Below are 8,207 nucleotides of genomic sequence, written 5' to 3'. Positions count from 1 at the left end.
CTGGGGGATTTTCCATAGCTCTCCGAGTGGGTGCAATGGCGCGGTGTCTCCTCTATCCCGATGTAGGACGGGATACTTTCTCCAGGGAAGCACATGGTCCGTACGTGCAACGGCAGCCCCAGGCCAGCCTATTTCTAGGCAAGCATGAGATGCAGAACAAAGCAACACAACCAAACAGCAGTCCCTGAATACACAATGCATAGACACACATAGACAGCATCACCACTATACAGAAATGCAAACATAGGCTCATATCCTAACAGTCCCCCCTTTCTTGGCAACAGGACTAAAAGTTCGGTTCGCCAAGACAACAACACAACGAGTCCATGTGGCCTCGGCCACTACAAGGGTCCTGGCACATGAGAAGGGCGGCGGCGCGCCAGGCAGGTGCAGGGGAGCAGCAAAGTCCAAAGTCCAAACGTTGGTAACCCAAGTCGGCCTGTTGAGGTCTGGCCATGTGCAGAGTTCGAGGCCATGACCAGAAACGCCGGCAGATGCCAACAGGCGGGCTCCGTGCTGATGCACAGGTGCTGTCCTCTGGTCAGACGCAGTTGGGTGTCCACCAGGCCTGCAACGCTAAGGCTAACCTAACGTTGGAGGACGGACTTCTATTGAAAAATAAAATAACAAAATCTGTCCTACTCTATCAAAGAATGCCAAATCAAAATAGGTGGCGGGGGGGGGGCAGCAATGACGTCAGACAAGTATGAGCCGTGGTTGGGCACCTCAGATCATTCTTATGCTGGTGGCCAGTTTTGAGACACCTAACATCATTTTCTGATACCTGCCACATGTAGACATATCCTTTTATAAATCTGAAAAGTATAAAAATATAAAATGATAGCTCAAAACAGATAAATAGAATTCTGGGATATACAATTAGGAACAGCAGGCCAGACCTTGTCTGAGGTTTGGCATCAGCATCATGGATGAGCATTCAGATATTTCTGGTATGAATATATGTTCTTAATACTTTATTGGCATTTTTATATATATTTGGGTATCTGTATGGTATCTGGGATCTTTTGGGATATCAGGAAACAGGTCCTGAAATAGGTATTGACAGGGCTTGGTATCAGCTGGCTAGGTTGGTTTGGCTTGGATTATGTCCTTTAAAAGTGGCTTTGTTGGTCTTGCAACATTGTATTCTTTGCTCAAGTTACTTTGTGCCAGATTTGTGGCTTTCATTGGATTCTCTTGTTCAAATTGGCTTGGATTCTCTGTTTTAACATTTGTTGTGTTAGGCTTGCCACATAGTCCCATGCTTCTGCTGGGATTCCTTGGTTCTGCACTGGTTCACTGGGTCTGTTGGTTCTGTCTGATTTGGGAGGCTTTTGACTAATGGTTGCTTTGCTTGGTATTGAGTGTTTTGGTTACTATTTGCCCTGGAGAAAGTTTGGAATTCCACCCTCCCCTCTGTATAGGAAACAAGGGGGGTAGAAATGGACCTCTTGGTTCAATACACCTGAAACCTGGTGAATGGGAAGAGTTGCTGGGACATCTGCTGGGATAAGAGTTTGCAGGTGAAGGTGAAGAAGAAAAGAAGAAGAGATTGGATTTATACCCTGCCCTTCACTACCCAAAGGTGTCTCAGAGCGGCTTACAAACTCCTTTCCCTTCCCCTTTCCACAACAGACACCCTGTGAGGTAGGTGGGGCTGAGAGAACTCTTGACAGAACTGTCATTGAGAGAACAGCTCTGACAGAACTACAGCTTGCCCAAGGTGACCCAGCAGCTGCAAGTCGAGGAGTGGGGAATCAAACCCAGTTCTCCCAGATTAGAGTCTACATATTAACCACTACACCAAACTGTCTACCTAAACACAAAAATACCTTATAAAGCTTGGGCATGGCCAAAGCACGAGCCCTTGGGTGTGAGCTGAGGGGCAAGAACAAAAGAGCTCATGGCCATTTAGCTTGCAGCCTGTGACTTCAGTCAAGCAAGACAGTGCATCCTGGACTACTCTATATGCATTTTTTTTAAATGTGCAATTGTTTATTTATGTATGTGTGCAGCTAGAGGGTCACGCTGGGCTCTGGAAACCCAGGTTTGAATCTCCACTCTGCCACAGAAGCTCTTTGGGTGACCTTGGTCCTGTAACTCTCTCTTGGCCTAACCTACCTCATGGTGTTATTGGTTTGTTTGTTTGTTTTACTTTTAAAATTCATGGTATTATTGTTGTGAGGATAAAATGGAGGAAGGGAGAACCTGGACCTCACCTGGAGTTTTCTCTGTTTGACTCATGGCCATTTACCTTGCTGTCCATCTGTCGTTTTCTGCACTAATTTTGTCCCGCTCCAATTTCTCGCCTGCCCTGGATTATAAATTCTGCACTGTGGACAGTAAACCCGGGTTTAATGTCCTAGGTATGGCAGGAAAGCGGCGGGGAGTATCAAAACAGAGTTAAAAATTCTACACATATATCTGCCCTATGGCCACTCCAGATCAAGGGAAGGCCCGCAGCAAAAAAGGATCCATATACCCTGAGCCTATGGTGGTCCGAACCCAGGTGACCACAACATAATGCAGAACTGACAAAAAATCCCGAGATAAAAAGAGGGATGAACTCGAGTGTAGTGCAGAATAGCTAGTAGGAGACAGTGTTGAAGCAGGATTAAAGGTCTAGTGCAGAAACGGCCATTGTAAGCTGCTTTGGGTAGAAAAGTGGGGTATCAATATCTAAATAGATAAATTTCAACAGGACTTGGTCATTACTCTGTCTTGTGTGATCGTATCCTTTGGGTTAAAACAATTCAGCCTCTTTGTAGAACCTGTGCATTTGTTTGGAACCAGGGCCCCTGCACTGTTACCTCTTAAATATACAAATAATTATTTTACCTTATCTGTGGAATGTATACTTCACAACCAAGGTTTTAAATTTGATAGCAGAGACAGATGCACTAATCTGATGAAAAGGGCTACAGAAGGGGGATGTGAAGAAATCTATAAAGCGTTTGGCTGACATTTGGGAAAGAGATTGGATGCTTTCCTGTTAACCTTTAGAGCAGCATATTGCATAAATTGTGACAATCCTCCCAGATTAAATGGGACAGTATTCAGGCACTGGAGAGCTCCAGTCTAGATTAATCACTCCAGCAAATAAGTTTTGCTTTAAAATATGGCAATGTCTCCTTTAAGGGATGCCATTTATCTCATTTGGAAAACCAGGCACTTGTACACCAAGGGGCATGGACAGTTGGTTGCCTGTGTTAGAGACTTACAAGCAAAATGTATTGGAGATTCATCAGTCTATTGGGAATACAGTCTTGCTACTTCATAAGCATCCAATTAAAATCAACAGATTTTCCTTAACATTTTTGTTGTTATGCAGGGGTAGTTGGTATCATTTTCTTGGTTTCACCTTCTGCCCAAAGAATGTTTCAGTGGGTATTACTTGTATTGCATTAATGTTAATGATATGCAAATAGCATTTGCAGAGATCATAATGATGAGTTGGTACTAATTGCATTTTGGCATAAAAGCATTTTCTTGGATCAACCAAATGAATCTAAAAGGCTGAGAAAAATGCTCACTTGGCATACGCAATTGATCTAGTTTAGGGTGAAATGTTCAAAGAGTGCATGAGAATTTAAAAATTTGTTTTGGTGTGTGCCCTAGTGAATGTAACTCATGAACCCAGCTTAGGTGTTGCTTGTTTCTATAGTCAGTGGGAGAGGAAGAATATAATGGAGATTGTGAGGTCAGTAGATACAACTGTCAACTGGAAATGAATGTTTTGAAGATTGCAGCTGAAGTTTACATATTCCTCCTATACGTTGTTTGTTTAAATTGAGTTATATTCTGCTTTTGTCCCCAGAGGGGAACCAAAGAACGTGGCAACATCATTCTCTACTCTTCAGTTAGATGAGGTAGGTTAGGCTAAGGGAGAATGAGTGGTTCCTTCATGCTAAGTTATACCAGCTTGACATTGTGGTGATGGTGTATTGGAATACCTTCAATCCACACCTCTTCCTCTTCTGCACAGCGCATTCATTCCTTGTGCAGAAGACACCACTAGAAACTGTTTCTGGGGGAAGGATGATGGTGCAATATGCAGCAACAATGTATTTCCAGGGATACATGTGCATGGAGTCAAACTTTATGGCATCTTTACTTGCTTACCTGTGCGGGGTACTTTGTTCTTGGATTCCCAAACTGGAGGAATAGAAGTTACTATTTGATGTTTGTGTCCTGACAGAGTACCTGTAAGAGTGTAGTGGATTACTCTTCAATAAGGAACCATTCAAGTGTAATGTTTGGTTCTTGTACACTTACGGGTATGCATGCACAATCCTCTGTAATGTAAACTGTTCTTAAAATGCTGTAATGGGATATCTACATGAGCACCAAGAGTTATGCCAGGACTGATGCTTGCAGCCAGTCTTATGCACATTTATTCTATGGCATTCCTCACTGATTTCAATGGGATTGTCTCATAAATAAGCAGAAGATTGTGGCCCAAAAGGAACTGTTATATTAGAGGGTTTGAGAGAGGGGTGGGGGGAATTAGTGATTGTGCTGTTCCTGATAACCAGTCCTATTAAAGCCTGTAGCCTTTTGCTATGGAATCTATATTTATTGCAGACAACTTTTTTTTGGTGATGGTGACTAATAGCTGAACATCAGGCTAGAGTGACCTTTAAAAGCCCTGAGTCATTACTGTGGGCAATTTACCCTGATGTCAACAGATGGGCTTGTGTTTGGAGTTGAATGGTATAAATCAGTTTGTAAAGACACTGTGAAAACAGTGGTGAGCATTACACTTCTGGACTCATTCCATATAAAATAGTTTTAGCTGAAAGATGACCTGTGTTTTCCTGAGTTCACCTGGGATCTCAGGCAAAAAATAGTCTTGGTAAATTGTGGATTCATTATAAACCCACCAGGATTTCTGATCCCTTAGCCTCCTTGCTCTCACAAACTCTGTGTTCCCATAAGTACTACATATTTATTACATAAATATGTTTTCCTGTCATCTCTTAATCCAATCTTCTCCTCATTTTATACTATTTAAAAGAGAAAAGAAAACACTGACTTGGTAAGCTTGTGTGTGTCTACATGAAAACACAAATTCTCCTCCCCCATTTATATCAATTACATCAACATTCCTCTGCTTATATATGTAAAAAGCACTTGCACCTGACTGACTGACTGACTCTTTATTCACTTGACAATTCACTCACTCAGGAATTTAAAATGTTAGGTTATCTCCCAATGAGCTAGAACCCTAAAATATGGCACCTAGAGAGGCCACAGTAACCAGATTGGAAGAAAAATTTAAAAGCTGGACACTTTTGCATTTATTCCTCCTAAGAGGATCTCATATAAGCTAAGGTGGGAGCAACAAATTGCCAGGAGTAGATAGGATATCACTAGAGCTATTTCAAGCTACAGAGGGCTCTTCCAAATTCTGATTGTCATCACTTGTGTTCCTATTGCTTCAGGGTACCCCCCCCATGTGTTTTACTCTCTCTAGTAGTCCCAGAGGGAGCTAAACACATGTGGAGGGGGGGATCCAAAGGCAAAGGGGACAAATGAGTGACAAAAATCAGAATGCAGAAGAGCCCTCTACAGTCCATCAACATTTTATCAAGAATAGGCCAATATGCCTACAGATTGGAAATACTCAATCTATATTCCAATTAAAAAAAAAGGATTGCATCATCTATTGGACCATCACATTAATTTCCCACACAAGCAAAGTGATGATCAACATTTTATTACAAAGACTTTTACCATATATGGAACAAGAACGGCCAGATGTTCAAGCTGGATTCACTAGAAGGAAGGTTTCTAGAAGGAGGGCACTAGAGATCCTTCTAGTGCCCTCCTTCTAGAAACCTTCCTTCTAGTGTTGCTTATATGTTTTAAATTGAATTATTTTATAATTTTCATTGTATTTTTAATTGCATCAATGTTTTTCATGTTCCCCACCTTGTGTATTCTGATCGGATGGAAAGGTAGCATAAAATGTTTTAAATAATCTAGATATATAAAAAAGGCTACCCGTGTTCCCTACAACGCCTCTTCTAGCTGATTGGGCCAGCCTTTCAAGGTCATTTGCATATGTGGTCTGATTGGGATTCACTCCATTCCGTACATCACCCTCCTTCCCCAGCCAGGCAAAACAGAGGTTGTTTGCATATGTGACCTGATTGGCCCTTGCCTCCAACATTCTAAACAGTTTGCTGTTCATCCCCCCCCCCGCATAGCCAGTTGGAACACAGAGGTTATTTGCATATGCAGACTGATTGGCTTTTGCCTCCAACATTCTAAACAGTTTGCTGTTGCTGTTGGGAGTCATTGAATGTGTTCTGAGCTAAAATATATCTCCCAATCATCCTTTAAACATGCACTGGGGTTGCCAATCTCCCTGTGGGGCCTGGAGATCTCCTGCCAGAGTGTGATGCTTTGAGGATATTAAGTTTCACATTGTCCATGGACCACAGCAAGGCAAATTAATTGCCAATTCTGATAACATCTTCACCAAAAACATTGTTTACGGAGAAATTCTACAATGCTGATGACTGAATCCTCTATACCTACTGGCCAGCTATTTTTGGACCGGAACACACCGGAACGGCGTTCCAGCTACCTTCCGATTTGGCCACGCCCCTTTCCTGCCAGCTCCCTGCACTTAAAGGGAGCCCCTTTAAGTGCAGGGAGCTGGAGGCCCCTGTCCTCCCGATCTCCATGTGGAGATAGGGCATGCAAGGCCTTTTCCCACCGGCTCCCTGCCCACCCGATCTCCAAGCACAGATCATGCACACGGGGCCCTTTCCTGCTGGCTCCCTGCACTTAAAGGAAACCCCTTTAAATGCAGGGAGCCGGAGGCCCCTGCCCTCCTTATTTCGTTCTCTCCTTCTTTCTTTCCCTCTTTCTCTCCTTCTTTCCTTCTCTTTCTTTCTTTCGGCCTTTCCCTCCTTATTTCCTTCTCTCCTTCTTTCTTTCCATCTTTCCCTCCTTGTTTCCTTCTCTTTTTTTTTCCTTCTTTCTTTCTTTCTCTCTTTCTTTCTTTCCCTCCTTATTTCCTTCTCTTCTTTCTCTCTTTCTCTCTTTCTCTCTTTCTCTCTTTCCTTCCTTGCTTCCTCCTGCTTCACAGATCTGCATGTTCCCCCCCCCCATAGCTAGCAATTCAAAAAAGTCCAGTGGCACCTTTAACATCAAGGTTTATTCAGGTACAAGCTCTCCCTCCTCTGTGAGGGCATATCTGTGCTGTCAGGGGTGTGGCCTAATATACTAATGTGTTTCTGCTGTTGGGTGTGGCCTATTATGCTAATGAGTTCTTGCCAGAGACCAATACAATGAGGATGTCACACTTCACATTCTCCATGTACCACACCAAGGTGTAGACAAATAATTAAAAATGATGATGACTGATTTCACACTAACTGTATATACTTGATCTATTTAAAAGTCCACTAAAAACCAAACACTGCCACACATAACCATAAGCAGCACAACATCTTGACCCAATCAACTATACAACCATCAATACCAAAATGACATATTCAGACCATCGCCCCAACCCTCCTGCGCCTCCCCCCCCCCCCCCAAGGCTGGGGCACTCGCCCATAGCCTCTTTCTAGAGTTCTCTGTATTTATTCCCATAATGGGCCTTATTCCTAGTAAATAAATAATATTGTAAATTTACAATCGTTACTGGAGTATACCAAAGAATTTCAGGAATAAGCCAATCTGTGTTTATAGATTACTAGGAAAAAGGCCCATTGTGGAAATAAATACAACGGCCTCTAGAAAGAGGCTCTGGGCGGGTGCCCCGGCCTTGGACACTCAGTGTCAATTTGCTGTGGTGACCTCAGCAGGGTATAATGACACTGAGTCCACCATTTTCTCCAGAGGAACTGATCTCTGCTACCTAAAGAACAGTTGTAATTTTGAGTGATCTCCAGCCCTCACCTGGAGATTGGAAACAATGGTTCCCCAGAAGGGAATGGTTGGTCTGGAGGGTGGAGTCTATGGCTTTGTACCTGTCCGAGGTCCCACGCCTCCTGAAACCTCACCCTCTCCAGGCTCCATCCCTCACATCTCCAGGAATTTCCCACCTGGAGTTGGCAACCCTATCTCCTTCCCAGCCAATCATCAACCTACCTTTATTTTCCCTCACTCTTCAGCTTTCCACCCCCTCACACACCTGCAGCCTCTCCCGTGCTCTGAAGCCCTGACTGCTACGTCACATTGGCTGT

This window comes from Gekko japonicus, unplaced genomic scaffold (genome assembly GCF_001447785.1).
Source record: "Gekko japonicus isolate JY-2015 unplaced genomic scaffold, Gekko_japonicus_V1.1 scaffold1867, whole genome shotgun sequence".
NCBI classification, from domain to species: Eukaryota; Metazoa; Chordata; class Lepidosauria; order Squamata; family Gekkonidae; genus Gekko; species Gekko japonicus.
This window is presented reverse-complemented; position numbering follows the sequence as displayed.